The 9,042-nt window shown below is 37.9% G+C and overlaps 1 long non-coding RNA gene across 1 annotated transcript; it reads left to right on the forward strand.

Moving 5' to 3' along the window:
- Window positions 1-7,131: 7,131 nt before the first annotated feature.
- LOC124857761 lies at window positions 7,132-7,804 on the forward strand. The gene is made up of 3 exons (XR_007035675.1): window positions 7,132-7,255; window positions 7,336-7,658; window positions 7,736-7,804. It is a non-coding gene; the product is annotated as an uncharacterized LOC124857761 (long non-coding RNA).
- Window positions 7,805-9,042: the final 1,238 nt, after the last annotated feature.

Below are 9,042 nucleotides of genomic sequence, written 5' to 3' on the forward strand. Positions count from 1 at the left end.
TAAACAAATGAATAGAGTGGAGGTCCCCGTTCCACTGGTCTGAAACTGCCCCACGCTCTCCAGAATCTCTAAAATATTTTAAGCATGATACGATTTGCAGCACATTTGTAAAACCTATTCATATTGTGAAGACAATCATAGTACCACAGCACTCAGTACTCAACAGGTACATATTTCCCAAGCTGCCTTCATGGACATCCTATCATAAAGCTACTTACATAGCTGCAGGTGTATAAAATCCAGCACATAGACATTCAGACTTATTCTTAAAACCATTATATTGCTTTCAGGAGCACAGTGTATTCCGGTGTGGTACTGTGATAGGATGCCATCTGTGCAATAAGTCCAGTCATGGAGATTCCTTATGACTAAATGTTGGACAGTCAAGGGGTAGTGGTATTATAACAAAATCTGGGAATGACGGCAACCCAGCCCTGACATGGAAGGCTGCATAAAATTACAGAGCAGTGTAAGTGGATTCTGAGTCACATAGTGTATAGAGGTCACCTACTGCAGAGTCAATAGCTACAGACCTTTAAAAGTTATGTGTAAAGAGTTTCATGTAAAGGGTTTCAAACTGTCAGTTTTATAGAGGTCCAACTAAGAAGACCAAAACTCTACCTCTCAGGAACTCTGTGGACAATGCTGATTCAATCCAATAAACAATCAGTAATGGAGATTTTAAAAATGTCGACTAGTAAGATAATTAGGAAAGTAAGTTGAAAACAGCACCCTTTAAACCAAAAATATTCAAAATTATGAAAAACAACAAAATCATCAGCATCAAAATCCACACTAAAATATAATATTAATGACACAGTTGATACTGTGGAACTGAACCAATACAACTGAAAAAACTCAAACTCAAAATATCAATTAGCATAAAATAAAAATTCAGGACATTTCCACATATGTTGAGAAATATCCCATAACAAATGCACAACAGCATTTGATCGTGGGCCACTGCATATATAATTAAATGTGCTATATTTTTTTTTTTTGCATTGTAAGTTGTTTAATAGGTGGATAGTATCTCTAAACAAAACTTCCAATCACATATTCCTCCATCAGATGTGATTGTGCTGTATTATAGACATAACAGTAAAGCCTGTTAACAGTTGATGTGGTTAGAGCATCTGATCAGGATGCCCCATGGGTACCTCACTTTGGAAGCTTTTCAGGCATGTGCCACTGGTAGGAGACCCCAGTAAATAACCTGTCTGTACTGGGAACACCTTGGGATCCCCCAGAATAAGCTGGAAGATGTTGCTGGAGAAAGGGTTCCCTGGGGTTCCTTCCTGGACCTATTATTCCCATGACACAGTCTCAGATAAGCAGAAGAGAATGGATGGATTTAAAACACAAATAAAAATCATAAAATATCACCCAAAGATCATAACACATTTGCCAAATAAACATCTGGGTTAGAATAAAAACATCATACCAATTCTCAAACTTGGTGGTGGTATTCTGATAGTATGGGACTTGTACTGCTTGCCATAACGGATGGAACCATGAATTAGATTCAAGCACACTTGGGTTATGAAGCAGAAGAATATCTAAAGCAAACCAGCAAGTCCAAATCTGAATGATTCCAACAACAAAAAAAGACCTTTAACAGTGTTGAAAACCCTCTAGTGTGCCTGAGCTAAAACAACTCTCAATGGAAGAGTTGGCCAAAATTCTTCCTAACTGATGTTAAGCCATTACCAATACTCACAGGCAACTGGTGGCCGTTGCTGCCAAATGTGGCACAAACAATTATTAGGCGTAAGGGGCTATTAAGTTTTCTACAAAAAGATACATTATTTTGGAAAGAATATTCTTTCCTTTTTTCCTTTATTAAAATCAGCCATCATTTGAATAGTGCTTTATGTATTTTCTTTTGGTTATCATTGTCTGATATTAAAATGTGTTTGAATTTCAAAAACATGCAAAGGTGCTAAAAAAAAGTAGAAAGCTGGGGTTAAATATTTTTTCATGGCACTTTATATGTTTTAAGTATAAGTATTCAGTACTTTTATTGCTTTGATTCTGGATTTTATTCTGACAGAACCAAGCAAGAACAGAATGTGGACCAAACCCTACAATCTTCAGTCATCTAATATGTCTGCGCGTAAGGCCCATTTACTGGCCGAGGCACGTCAATTTCAAGCACCTCACAGTGAGGGTTTTGGTAAAAATGGAGATTCATTAAAGTTCATTCTGATGCCTCGAGGGAAATCAACAGTGATGGAGTCAAAGGGCTTCACTATAATCCAGTCTTCCCTGATATGAGTAATACAATCTGTGGAGCTTTATGAGTAATATAGTGGGAAATATTTAGGCTGCCAGAAGACTTCAGGGGGTAATCACTGAAGAGGGAATGATTTAAATAGACAAAGACCTTCTTTCTCTGAACTGTTACACACATTCCCAAGTCCTTGATGTCCCATATGTCAGGCTCCATCGTACTTCATGTGGCCGACTTTAATTATGAATCATGTTAGAAAGATACCATAAAAAACCTTTATAAATAAATAATAATAAATTAATCAATTAGGCTTAACAATATTTTAATAAAAAGGGACCAAAACTATATTGTGTTTAGTTATCTCTTATAACACTTCTTATTTAACAATATTAGCCAATTAGACTTAAATTATATTAGAAATGCACATTAAAAATAACTAAACATTCATCAGTGAATTCAAAAATGAATTAATAAATATAGAACAAATAAAGACAAAATATCAAAAAGTGACAGTTACTCTATTTGTTTATCAAGACTAATTCATTTGACTTAAATTATATATGATTTTAGAAAGAGACAAAATAAAATGATACAAGTACAGCAAATATTAAAGATTATTGCAATAATAATTAGACAAGGTAGAAAAAAAGAAACATTACTTTATTATATTATTAGTAATGACCCATTAGTAGTGAAAGCCTCTGTGTAATACTGCTTTGATTAGTTAGATGTGATTAATACCACATTTATATAATACTGGGTAGTTAAGCAACAGGTCGCCTTGCTCGAGACCGGCTGTTAATCACAACTGATGTAACTTTGACTTTCACGTTTGTGTGCTCTTCATAGACATTAGCATGAGACACACAGGCGACTTCTAATGACTCCAATTTATGTACGAATAATTAAAGTTTGGCTTGTCGGGATCCATTTTCCAGCCCAGGTCCTCGACCCTCAGAAAGATGGTGTTCAACAAAGGGAGAATCGCCACACCAGCACTTTTTGGGGGCATTGCCTGTGATTTATGGCGTGTTGTCAAAGATTTCAGCTGGAAAAAAAAAAAAAACAATCAGCTTCATTTAGTCTAGAGCTTCTTTAGAGACTTTGTTTGCACATTAATGTATTTTCCTTGCATCACCGCATTACTGTTATTAGTGTGAGGCTTTGAATATTGGTTTCATCCGTGAATATTAATTTAAGAGAACGCAATTTTCTGTCTTGAGTAGTCAAAAGGTTTATTGCTATATTAAGGCAAAGCTTCCAGAACTATTAAAAGGTTTTCTGGTGGAAGCTGTAGGCTTTTATGAGAATTTACTTTTTTATGTAACACTGGACTTTGCTGTAAGGAGAAAGGACCTTGCAACTATTAGTTTATCAAATAAAGGAGGTACGTGTTTCTTCTACATTTGTAGAAAAACATGTTTCAAATACAGGACAAATTTGCATGCAATGGTAACTTATAAACATGGCACAGAATGCAGAATATAATTCCCGGTTCACAGAGTGGAAAGAGTTTTAATTGTTTATTTATTGACTAATAAAAGAGAGTTGTTTCCCTCAGTCCTTACACCAGCACAGATTCCCCTTCCATTTCATGACAGCAAGGTTTTCTTTCACACAACACCAGTTTCAGTGATTCTTTGAACAATAAATAGCAAATATTAGCAGTTCCTCTGACAAAGAAGTGCACAGGCTGTCAAACACATCAAGTGCCTTTGTTTTTAATACTGATTACAAGGAGACGAGTGTACCTGAAACTCTTTCTTTCCTTCCCAAAGGACATCCTCTGAATGGCATCAGTTTATTTGTCAAATAACTTAAGACTTATGAGATTTGGCATTTAGGATGATAATTTTTTGATGTGGAACAAGTAAAGACTGCTGGAAGGTAAAGCAGGATGCCAGAAGCAGGAAGCAGGCTGATGAATGTTCAGCAGAGTTTAACTTTAAACAAAAACTAAAAAAGTTGCATAAGCAGGCTGATGAAACTCAACCAAACATGGACTTCTACAACAAAAAAACCCTAAAAATTAAGGTAAATTGAGGGAAATAACCCTGCTGAATAACAGAAAGGTAAACAAACTTAGAAACCACTATTTATACTAACTGAGTTAATCAACAGAATCAAAGTATTTTGTGAAAAAAGGAAGACTAAACTAAATCAGGCACACAGGAGGTGTGGCACTTTCAAAATTAATAATCAACCAAAGAGCCATTGCTTGACTTCGTAAAGAAATATAATATTTATTCTGAAGGAAGCAGCATGTGATCAAATGAAATATGAAGTACAAATAAAGAATAAAGCAGAGACAGACCAAAACAGTATGAACATTAAAGCCATAAAAACAAAGCAAAACCAAAATAAGAAACTATAGCACTCTATGTCCTTATTGGATGCTTACAACTTAAGTAATTTAAACAAATGAATAGAGTGGAGGTCCCCATTCCACTGGTCTGAAACTGCCCCACGCTCTCCAGAATCTCTAAAATATTTTAAGCATGATACGATTTGCAGCACATTTGTAAAACCTATTCATATTGTGAAGACAATCATAGTACCACAGCACTCAGTACTCAACAGGTACATATTTCCCAAGCTGCCTTCATGGACATCCCATCATAAAGCTACTTACATAGCTGCAGGTGTATAAAATCCAGCACATAGACATTCAGACTTCTTCTTAAAACCATTATATTGCTTTCAGGAGCACAGTGTATTCCGGTGTGGTACTGTGATAGGATGCCATCTGTGCAATAAGTCCAGTCATGGAGATTCCTTATGACTAAATGTTGGACAGTCAAGGGGTAGTGGTATTATAACAAAATCTGGGAATGACGGCAACCCAGCCCTGACATGGAAGGCTGCATAAAATTACAGAGCAGTGTAAGTGGATTCTGAGTCACATAGTGTATAGAAGTTACCTACTGCAGAGTCAATAGCTACAGACCTTTAAAAGTTATGTGTAAAGAGTTTCATGTAAAGGGTTTCAAACTGTCAGTTTTATAGAGGTCCAACTAAGAAGACCAAAACTCTACCTCTCAGGAACTCTGTGGACAATGCTGATTCAATCCAATAAACAATCAGTAATGGAGATTTTAAAAATGTCGACTAGTAAGATAATTAGGAAAGTAAGTTGAAAACAGCACCCTTTAAACCAAAAATATTCAAAATTATGAAAAAGAACAAAATCATCAGCATCAAAATCCACACTAAAATATAATATTAATGACACAGTTGATACTGTGGAACTGAACCAATACAACTGAAAAAACTCAAAATATCATTTAGCATAAATTAAAAATTCAGGACATTTCCACATATGTTGAGAAATATCCCATAACAAATGCACAACAGCATTTGATTGTGGGCCACTGCATATATAATTAAATGTGCTATATTTTTTTTTTTTGCATTGTAAGTTGTTTAATAGGTGGATAGTATCTCTAAACAAAACTTCCAATCACATATTCCTCCATCAGATGTGATTGTGCTGTATTATAGACATAACAGTAAAGCCTTTGCAACTGAATCCAACTTCAGCATCCATATAGTATGATTAAACCAACTTATGGCTCATTTCAATTTGGAACATTTTTCCAAATTTGTTTCTTTCCCAAACACATGCTGACCACATCGACATTAAGCTGTACCTATGTACAAGAATAAGAGATGTGTGCAGGCAACGCTTTAACCAAACTGCTCGTAAACCTGGCCGTGGTTGTACTATAATGCTATGGATGATTACACATAACTGTAGATTGAGCTGCTGTTTGGTCTGCTAAATAGAATTAGGTAGGTATTAGGTTTTTAGCAGTTATCTACAGTTATTTATGTCCTGCATAATTTCTGAAGAATTTTGGCATGGGTGTAGCTTCTATGCAGTATATTTATGTGCTGGTTTAGACAATAATTTGTAATTATGTTTTGTTAAATGGAAAATTAAGCTTTGTCTGTTAAATTGCCTCTCATGGATATAAATACTGATTGTTCCACAAAGTTGATTTTATTTGCATTGTTTTGCTGTGTGGATTTACTATGCTACCAGAAACAAATAAAGTATCAATTTAAACAGCGTGTTAGTGGATCATTGACTGTATCACGCCTATGCCTTAGCTTAACACAACAGTGTATTTGTGGCTCTTTACCAGCCACAAATACATGGCTCTCCTAAGTGCCTCAATAAAATCACAATGTTTAGCAATACTTGGGACCATGGAGCAGCAGCCAGCACAGCAGAGCATTGGGGACACATGCCTTTCTCAAAGCCATATGACTCAGTTCTCTCAGTACAAAGATTTATGGCAGAAACCCCTCATCTCTTAAATCTTCACTCTAAACACCCCACTGGTTTGTTCTGCTGACAGGTGTTTTAAGAATATTTCTACTCTGTGCAAAGCAAGGAGAAACACGTGGAAAAATGTTGGCTCAGGATTGGTGAATCCAGTGGGACTATGCTCCAAATGCATGGTGGTAACAAACTCCATTGCCCAGTGGCTAACCAGCACATAATGCCGCAGCTGAGCTGCTGCAGTGGGGCCTCCTGGCAGCTACACAGGAGCTGCCAATCATTAGAGAAACAACTGAGTCTGCACAGAAATTACTGGTTTATTTATTCCCAAATGAGGGGGACCGGGGACATTACACATTTTTTAGTAGCAATACATAATGCAGCAAATATTTTCCCAGAAATTAGAGGGGGGGGGGGTTTTGCCTACAGGATACTTCATAAACATTGACCTGAATTTGTAGGGTACTTTATAGGGAATTGGGTAATAGTATTATTTGCATTATAACAAGGCACTTTGGAAATTACAGGTGACGTAAGACAGTGTCTCACCCATGACTAAAACTGAATAGATTGAGACTGTCTCCTTTTTGTCTGCCTGCTGATTCACCTGCTTTACTCTAGGTGGCGACAGAGCACGGTGACTGGAGATGTGACAGGTATTTCTCATCAAGCCTCATCATCTGAGCAGTATAAGAGGAGCCTGCTCTCTGTACTTCGGTGCCTGAGTGTTAACCGTAAGTGGTAAACTAGCCCTCTGTAGCTCTTGTTATTGCCTTGAGAAAGTTACTTACGTTTTTGTGTACTCCTCTTCAAGTGACTGGTGTGTCCTGGATTCCCCTCCAGTTCGCTACCTGGTTTCCTGCCAACTTCAAGTATTCCAGAAAACCTATTCAGACAAACTCCAGCTGGCTGCATTGTGGTTCCTCTCCTGAGAAATCCTACAACAAACCCTGCTCACCCTCCACCGTGCTCGCCACCCCAAGTGCCCACACGAGTGATATACTTACCTCCTGGAAATCACCTCCCTCACGCAAACGGTTGTCAGCTTGACCCCGGTCCATCATCTGTGGGCAGTACTCGTCCTCCCAGATGCCGCGCCCTTCTTCCCCCCCCTGGTGTTTCATCTACCTTCTACCTGTAAGCATACAGCTCTAATTAACACCTGCAAATCATCCCAAAAGATACTAACCTTACCTGTCTTCCTCCTCACACAGTCGAGGTCCTCCTGGTCCCGGATTCCTGCAAAAATTATCTTACTGTTACAATAAACCTGTTAAACCTTCTCCTGTCTTCTGGTTGTGTTCTGCATGTGGGTCAAAGCAGTACCTAAAATGATGACAAAACACTCAGGCCATTCTGACCCAGCAGATTCAATTAGGAGACTCATTTCAGATCACGGACACCACCTCCAATTTCATGATTCAACCCTACATACTCTGATGGAACATCAACAAAATACAAACTGACAGCTGGAACAAATGACTTCTCTCCTGCAACATGCTCTCAGCATTCGACCCTCCTTTACCCCAGGTGGCACTGCAGCTTCCACGGTCTCTCAGCAGCTCTCTCACTCCGGTGACGTCACTTCCCCCAAACTGGAGAAAATTTCAGGTGAGGTGTGTAGTTGTGGAGGATTCATCCTTCAATGTTCACTTATCTTTAATCATTCACCCCAACCATTCCCTCATGATGATGTAAAAATCTAGTTTATTCTTGGTTTGTTGACGGGCAAAGCTCTAAGGTGGGCGGAAGCCCGCCTCACTAACTATAACCAATTTGGTTGTACCTATGAGGTATTCATGCACGAATTCAAACAAGTTTTTTCCACAGAAACTGACCAGAAAAACGTAGCTCGCAGGCTGTGGACACTTAAGCAACAAAATCAGTCAGTTTCTGAATTTTCCATTGAATTCCGCACTTTAGTAGCCGCATCAGATTGGGACACTTGTGCTTTGAAATCTGCATTTTTTCATTCCTTAGAAGAGTCTTTAAAAGATGAATTTGCCCTCAGGGATGAACCTTAGTCGCTTAATGCGCTAATAGCTCTAGCTATCAGAATAGATACCAGGATGAGAGACAAAAAAATGTCCAAAGCTGAGAGACCTGTTTTGAAACCACCATTACCACCATTAGTAATCAGTATCGATCACTCTCAAACATATCTTCTGAACCAGAGCCAATGTAAATCGGACGATCTCGTCTAACACCTGAGGAGTGACAACATCGAAGAGTTTCTAACCTGTGCATTTATTGTGGTTCTTCCGACCATTACATCGCCTCATGTCCTGGCAAAAGACAGGGTCCATAAGTTGTGAGGGTAGAGCTGACGGACCATCCTCTCAACTTCAAATCCCCTCATTTCTCCCTGCCTGCTGCCATAATACAGGTCCTTCTCAAAAAATTAGCATATTGTGATAAAGTTCATTATTTTCCATAATGTCATGATGAAAATTTAACATTCATATATTTTAGATTCATTGCACACTAACTGAAATATTTCAGGTCTTTTATTGTCTTAATA

The sequence above is a fragment of the Girardinichthys multiradiatus genome, chromosome 21 (genome assembly GCF_021462225.1).
Source record: "Girardinichthys multiradiatus isolate DD_20200921_A chromosome 21, DD_fGirMul_XY1, whole genome shotgun sequence".
Lineage (NCBI taxonomy): Eukaryota > Metazoa > Chordata > Actinopteri > Cyprinodontiformes > Goodeidae > Girardinichthys > Girardinichthys multiradiatus.